Here is an 8,614-nt window from a genome sequence, read left to right as displayed (position 1 = left end):
CTCTGTTTCTCTATGAACGACACAATCTTGTACTCTCACCCGGCTTGGGCACTAGAATTACCATCTAAGTCAAAAAACATGTTACCATTGGAGAAGGGACTCCCAACCCCATTCAGGAACTTCTCTGGGAGATTGAGCTCCCTCCCCCCAGAATCCAGCCTGAAGGCTGCCAGACCAATTCGGCCTCATTTCTGAGAAAACATTATGAAACTGGGTGAAGACAGCAAAAGTTCAGATTGTTTGTGGAAGGGCTGCTGGATGAGGAGATAGCATCACTTTAGCACCTTTAGCATCTCCTCCCAATGAGGAGGGCCTGGACCTGAGGGCAGCAGGGACACAGGTGATGTCAGCCTAGGTCATTCCAGGAACCCCTGACCCCCCACACATAAACAGGCCCCCCAACATACACCCTTCAGTAGGCTTGCCCCAAATCCTGCCACTGCTCCTGCCATGCCTGGGCCTGAAGCTCTGGGCAGGGGTCTTCTCTGACAGTGCCTGCTGGTTTAACACTGAACTTCGGCCCTAGACCCCACCCTGCCAAACTCCTGGCACAGCTCCCAGGGGTGGCCCCCAAGGGACATTCAATCTCAGTGTGGGGAGACATAGCCAACTGACCCCTAACACTGGTGGGAGAGACACAAAGTACATCTCCGGCCTGAAGGGGGTGCCCTGTGGTCCATTTCATGATGGAGACAACCTCTCAGGGGGAATTCCAGCTGTAAAAACATTCTTCATCAAGATTTCAGCCACAAGCTTAGACTAGAAGCACGGCTTCACAAGACGTGGGGAAAAAAGCCACCCACGCAGGATATTTCTTCCCTCTGAGTTAACAGAGCCATGAAGCCCCCCATAACTATTCCACACATTCCCTCAGGGCACAGAGTGTCAGAGTGTTTTGCTTTGCAATGACCTTCACACAAGCTGGTAAGTCTTGCTTTCCGAAGAGTCACAAGTAGCATGACGTACACTTTTGGTCAGTTTGCCTGACTGTCCCTAGGAATGAAGATTTGCATTGGGTGAGAATTTTCAGGAATGCATTCGGCTCTCTCCTGTGGATGGGATACCTCTGGCTGCAGGGGAGGTGTACTCTGCAATAATGCTCAGTTCTGGTCCTGCCTGGCTCTGGTTTTGGTGATGCCCAACTGACCCAGAGTGAGTTCCCAAGACACTCCACAGAGCATGTCTGATCCAGCCACTGAAGCAAAGGGGATAATAAGGAACAGACTCAAGGTCTGTTACTGGCTGTCAGAATGGAAGATGCTAAGGGTCAGGTGGGAGCAAAAAACCAGGATCAGTTGCACCCATGTGAAAGCCAAGAGGCAAAGTCTGGAATGGGCCAAAGAGAACTGAAGACCCGGGAGAGGTAGGCCAGGGGAACTCAGGCCAGTTCAACCATTCCAGAGAGCAGTGTCCTGTTAGCATGAGCTAAGCCCAACCTTTTGCCCCACAGAGTTTTAAACGTGCCATCCCTGGCACAAGTCAGCACCTATACCTTAACTTCTTCAACCTCTGGCCCTCTGAGCAGCTGCCCACCACAGTGGATTGCACGTTTCTCTCTCCAGCCTTGAGATGATTTGGTGTATTTCTTTTCCATGGAATACGGTGAACTGGAAAAAAAAATGCTACAAAACATTTGTAAATATAATGAACATCCTTATAAATACAAAGCTGAGCTCTCAAAGTTAGGGGAATCTACTGTGCTAAGCTGAAAATGGACCCCCCCAGGGGCTTCCCTGGTGGCTTAGTGGTTAAGAATCCGCCTGCCAACACAGGAGACACGGGTTCAAGCCCTGGGCCGGGAAGATCCCACATGCCATGGAGCAACTAAGCCCGTGTGCCACAACTACTGAGCCTGAGCTCTACAGCCCGCGAGCCACAACTATTGAGCCCGCATGCCGCAACTACTGAAGCCCACACACCTAGAGCCCGTGCTCTGCAACAAGAGAAATCAACGCAATAAGAAGCCCGTGCACCACAATGAAGAGTAGCCCCTTCTTGCTGCAACTAGAGAAAGCCCACGTGCAGCAATGAAGAACAGCCCCAGCTTTCCACAACTAGAGAAACCTGCACGCAGCAACAAAGACCCAATGCAGCCAATAAATAAATATAAATAAATAAATTTTTAACAAATGGACCCCCAGAAGACCTCTAGAATTTGTAAATGTTATCTGGAAAAAAAGCTCTCTTGCAGATGTGATAAATTTAAGGATCTCGAGATAAGAGAATATTCTGGATTATCCAGATGGGCCCTAAATGCCACCACCAGTGGCTTTATAAAAGAAAGAAAGAGAGAGAGAGATCTCACACACACAGAAAAGGGGGAGCAATGTACCCACAGGGGGAAGATATCGGAGTGATGTGGCCACAACTTCAAGGAATGCCAGCAGCTCTAGGACCCTGGGAGAGACAAGGAAGAGATTCTTCCCTAGAGTCTGGAGGGAGTGCAGCCCTGTGACACCTTGACTGCAGTCCAGTGACGCTGATTTCAAACTCTTGGCTTCCAGAATAGTGAAAGCATACATTTGTGTTGTTTAAGCCACCACACTTGTGGTAATTGGTCACAGCAGCCACAGGAAACTAATACATTCACAAACCAACTAAGAAATACAAAATTGAAAACCGGAGTGGTAGCCTGCACTGGCACTTGGGCTGCTCAGAGGCATCTGCTGGTCTTGTAAAGTGGATGCAAGAGTTGTACTGGCACATGGGGCAGGTCACACAGCCCCAGGTTGTGCTGGGATCGAGGAATGAGAACTGCCACACACACAGACATACTCACAAGCCAGCCTTAGAGGGCTTCACCATCAGGGAACGAGATGCTTGGATAAAGGTCCTGCACACAAGCAAAGGGAGACAGGGTCTGAGCGCTGGACTGAGAGGGCCAAGGGGGTGATCCCCTTAATAGTTCATTACCCCAAGCCTGTCCTCAAATGGGTTTGGGTTCAAATTTATACTACCGGGGTGGGGGGTGGAATCGAGGAAATCCCCAGTTCAAAAATTCACATTACCTTTGGTGATGGTATCTCACAGATAAAACCCCAAACATGAGCTCAGATTCCAAATGTACAAAGTACATGAGGTAATAAGCTATTCTGGACATGACTCAACAGAAAAACAGAACTATATTCAAGAATGCCAGAAATGGATTATAAACTTCCTTTATCAGATAAATGTGATTTTAAATGGTTAAATAAATATAAAATCAAGAGCAAGCAAGACAAGAGGCTACTTTGGAAAAAAAAAAGAAAAGAATAACTGGAAGATTTGAAAACTACTCAAAGAGAACTTCTAGAAGTTTAAAAAAAAAGACATTAAATGCACCTGGCGGTCCAGTGGTCAGGACTTAGTACTTCCACTGCTGGGGGCCTGGGTTCCATCCCTGGTCAGGGAACTAGGACCCCACAAGCCACATGGCACAGCCGGAAAAAAAAAAAGGCATTAAATGAAAAACTGATTGCCTCAGTTAGGCTGAAGATTAGACAGAGCTAGAAAGAAAATTAAGGAACCAGAAGGTAGTGTTTAATTCACTATCCAGAATGCAGCCGAAAGACAAAAATGGAAAATATGAAAAAGAGGTCAGATGGAGAAGTCCAATTTAGGTCTCTAAAGATTTTCTAAAGGGGGGTAGATACAGGGAATAGAAAGGATGGGAGAGAATCAGTGTTCAAAGAAATAAGTGGCTGAACATTTTCCAGAACTGAGATACCAATCTTCAGATCTGAAAAGCACAAACCCCAAACAGGAGGAATAAAATTAGACCCATTTCCAGACTTGTTGCAGTAAAACTACATAGCTTCCAGGACAAATAATTTTTTTTTAGCTCTTTATTGGAGTATAATTGCTTTACACTATTGTGCCAGTTTCTGCTGTACAACAAAGTGAATCAGCTGTATTTATACATATATCCCCATTTCCCCTCCCTCCCGTGACTCCCTCCCACTCTCCCTGTCCTGGAGCTCTAAGGCATCAGCCATCATCGAGTTGATCTCCCTTTCTTATATAGCAGCTTCCCACTAGCTATCTATTTTACAGTTGGTAGTGTATACATGTCTATGCTACTCTCTCACTTCGTCCCAGCTTCCTCTTCACCCCCCTGCCCCTGTGTCCTCAAGTCCATTCTCTATATCTGCATCTTTATTCTTGCCCTACCATTGGGTTCATCAGTACCATTTTTTTAAAGATTTCATATATATCAGTTAGCATACGGTATTTCTTTTTCTCTTTCTGGCTTACTTCACTCTGTATGGTAGACTCTAGGTCCATCTACCTCATTACAAATAACTCAATTTTGTTCCTTTTTAAGGCTGAGTAATATTCCATTGTGTATATGTGCCACATCTTCTTTATCCATTCATCTGTTGATGGGCATTTAGGTTGTTTCCATGTCCTGGCTATTGTAAATAGTGCTGCAATGAACATTGTGGTACATGTATCTTTTTGGATTATGGTTTTCTCAGGGTATATGCCAGTAGTGGGATAGGACAAATATTTTAAAAGCGATCACAGAAAAGGCAGCTCACCTACAGAGAAATGACTCCAAAATCAATAGAGGCCGACAGCAACAATAGAAGCCAGAAGAATGTCATTTCCAACACACAAAGAGAAAAATAAGCCAACTTAGAAATCTATATCCAGCTGATCTCATTCAGTAACACTGGACAAACAAAACTAAAAATGTGGAGATTCTTCTACAGAGGATCTTAGAATCCTCTGTAGATCTTAGAGTCCTTTCTGTAGACTGGTCCCAACCATTTACGATCATCTCAGCTGTCACTGGCCAGGTCTCTAGAATCCAACTCCCTTCAATATTCCCTGCTTAACTGGCAGTGGGAGTGCTGACCATTAGAGGCTGGGAGGAGGTATGAGGGTTCTCTTCCTAAGGTACTATTTCCTTTTTCACCTGTTTCTGTGCTGTAGATTTCCTCTGTGCTGACGAAGGTGTGTGCCAGCTTCTAGCATCCCAGGGCACATCCCAGCTCTGCCTCCTGCCTCCCCAAGCCTCCACTTCTCTGCATAGACCAAATCCTAGTTCCTCCACACAGCCCTTCGGAGACTTCCCTTGGAGCTCTGACCAGGTGGTAGACCCTGCCCTGTCCCCAGACAGACCTTTCTGTTTTCCCTGGTAGACATCTGGGTCTCCCATAGCCCTGAGGGGTGGCCCACATGTCTCTTATGACCAAAGCTGGGGAGCTCTGACCACTTCCTGGAGTCCTGTCATCCCTGGGGCTCCTGACCAGGGCTGCAGTCACTGCAGAAATTCAGAGGAACCCACCGTACAAATTCCTTCTTAGATTCACTTCTCACCTACGAATCAAGGCCAAGACACTCCCTTTCCCCAAAACTGGCTCTTTTCCCATGCCACATCACCCCTCCTCTAGTTCCCTGGACCAGAAGAGATGGAAACAACCTTCTCCCTTCTCCCTTTAACTCCTGTTCTCTAACCAGTCCTCTCTTCAAGTGTCCTAACTTGTCCTCACTACGGGTAACTGGTAATGACTTCAGGAAGGTCAAAGAGAAGATTTTACGTTTCAGGAAGTCCTGAAATGCAAGTGGAGCCCAGCCGGGGCAGTTGGCTACCGTCGTGGCTTTGTCTTCCTCCTTAGATGGGAGCCCGCTGGACTGATCTTCCCTTCAGTGTCTGAGGCTGGGTCTCCCTCCTAATGGCACTGACACTAGACCCTGTAGCTTAAGAAAAAGGTAAATACAGGCTCTAGAGAGGATAGCTGATACAAAGGACCAATGAAAGCACATTGACCTTGCTAGGAAAAACCAAGACTATGTCGGTTTCATCTAGCTTATTCCTTACATCCTTGGAAAAGCAGATGAGATTGGAATTGGTCAAAGGAGCTGATGTCCAAAAGTAAGATGTGGTTTAAGACTATAATAAAACCAGAAATGGGTTATTTGTCAAGGTCCAAATGTCACCACTATAAAAGGTGGGGATGGGAATGGGAAGGTGGGAATCCTAGCACATCACTAGTATATGATTTCTACATGTTCACAGTCTTTTACAGCAGGACTTTTACAATCTGTCCTACTCCAAACATCACATTGTCAGTTTTAAGTCTTCAAGTAATGCTTCTGCCGCTGTCATTTAACCTTAAACGGCTTCCTCCAAGATCAGACGCTCCACATTTTAAGTAACATTTGAATTTTATTTATTCAGCTGCCCCTTATTAAGGCTGACCATATAATCTACAATGCGGATGAGGACATGCTTGAGAATGAACGTAGGTGCTGTTAACAATTATGCCTCGAAGAGAGATATGAACTGTCCCAGGTACGCTGGGTCCAATGAGGACCATCTGTAAATAAACACCCTTTGGTGACTGGTGGATGGACATTCTCATTGATTTGTTGATTCCTGACCTTGGAAGTCAAAGAAAGAAGTGTGTGTGTGTGTGTGTGTGTGTGTGTGTGTGTGTGTGTGTGTGTGTGTGTTTACTTGTGATGATTAGCCAAGGGGAAAAAGCAGCAACTTTTTACTAGTCTGAAAGATGTGACCACAAGGAATGTTTTTCTTTCATTTTAAACTTCGTCTCACTGAGCAAGGTAGAGCAGATAAGCTAATAATAGTAATACTGTCAGTGGTGTGAACTGTCTGACTCCTCCCTAAATTCCTACTTTGGTGATGGTGAGTCTTTAGGAGGTGATGAGGTCGTGGGGGTGGAGCCATGATGAATGGGATTAGTGCCTTTCTAAGAAGAGGAGACAGGAGAGCTTGCTTCTCTCTCTGCTCTTGTCCATGTGAGGATACGAGAAGACAGCTGTCTGCAAACCAGGAAGAAGACCCTCACCAGATACCAGACCTGCTGGCACCCTGATCTTGGACTCCTCAGCCTCCAGAAGTGTAAGAAGAAAATATTTTTTTGTTTAAGTCACCCAGTCTATGGCATTTTGTTATAACAGTCTGAGCCAACTAAGACACACACCAGATATTTATACGTAAAGCATTCTGTGTCCGGCACTGTGATAAACACTTTACACATACAAACTCATTGTCAGACCCACACCACCCTACTAAGTAGGTAAACTATTATCCTCATTTTACAGATGAGGAAACCAGGGCACAGAGAGGTTAAGGTACTTGCCTAAGGTCACACAGCTAGTGAACAGCAGAACTGGGATTTGAACCCAAACAACTGAGCTCTTAAGTCCATACTAATAACCACATGGCCCTGCCTCTGACAAGTAGGTCTCTGGAGAAACAGACCAATAAAAGACCAGCCTCTGCTTCTGATGTAACAATGGTGGGAAGACTGCACTGCTCACAGGCTGGGGCTCTTACACAGGCTGCGTGTTCCAAGGCTGCGAGGACCCAGCTTGCCCCTGTTGCTTTACCCTCAAACAAGCACCACTGGTGGGAACCTCAGAGATCAAGATATAGTCCAGGGGTGTTGCTGACAGTAAGGAAATCACCAGGATGCTGAGAAAACCCTATCTTTGGACTGAAGATGGAAGAATTAGGCAGGGAGGAGACACTGAAGAGGGCGATGAGTGGCAGATACCACCACTTTGTCCACTATGCCCAACAAGTAGACCACTTTCCCTTTAAGAGCCTGGAGCTAAAAGTACTCAACTTGATCAGCCCAAGGGACTATTGGGATAAATGGTTTTCCCCACCGCCCTTGATTCCACCAGCTAACTTGAGGGCTATGAAGAATTAGTCTTGCGAACAAGGAGGAACAGGAACATCACCACGATTTTGTTTTGCTGGATTCCACTAACACCATTTCACTGTGCTAACAGCTTTTCATGGGGATGACAGCCATCCTGTAAAAGGATGAAGGATTTGGCTTAAGGCAGACACGTCAACGTCTTACTGATGAAAACATCATCCGAGGTCTGGAGGACTCCAAGACAAGCAAGACGATAGTTCCTGACCTCAGGAAGCTGAGAGTCTAATAAGGAAGGCACTGATGGCCAGGAATCACAACATAACACATTATGAATAGTATTGTGAAAACACAGAAGACATAGGTCACTCTCGCTATAAATTACAAACTCCTGGAGGATGGAGAGTATCTTCAGTACCTCTGGTTACTACAGATTCCACATTCACTCAGCAAACATTCATTTGCTGGCACAGAGGTTCAACAAACATTTCTGGAGGTGAATTCCTGAGGAGATGGGACATTTGACAGAGTCTGGAAGGAAGAACAGGAATAAGTAGACACTTGGGATCCAAATGCCTAAACTCGAACCCTGGGTCAACCACTAACTAGTTAAGAGAAATACTTTCCTTTATGGGCCTTAGTTTCCTCATCTATAAGATGGGGATGGTTTTATCTGCCTTATGAGGATGTGCCAAGGATGAAATTAGGTACCATGTAAGCACTTAGCATAATAACCATCCCAGAATAAGCACCCAATCAGCATCAGCTATGGTTATACTCAATTGCCAGCAGTCACTATGGTAATTCCTCCTCTCGAATGTCAAAACATACTGTTCCCATGGCAGAAACAGCCAGGCAGGTCCTAGAGGACCACCCCTTGGGGATCTAAAAGGAAACCGTAAAGCTGTGTTCCTATTCCCACAGGTGAAAATATAGGAAATAGGACTCTTTCCTCTTTGTTCATCTCTCTCTGCTTAACTTTTGCAAAACCATCAATG

Source organism: Hippopotamus amphibius, chromosome 1 (genome assembly GCF_030028045.1).
Source record: "Hippopotamus amphibius kiboko isolate mHipAmp2 chromosome 1, mHipAmp2.hap2, whole genome shotgun sequence".
Taxonomy (NCBI): domain Eukaryota; kingdom Metazoa; phylum Chordata; class Mammalia; order Artiodactyla; family Hippopotamidae; genus Hippopotamus; species Hippopotamus amphibius.
This window is presented reverse-complemented; position numbering follows the sequence as displayed.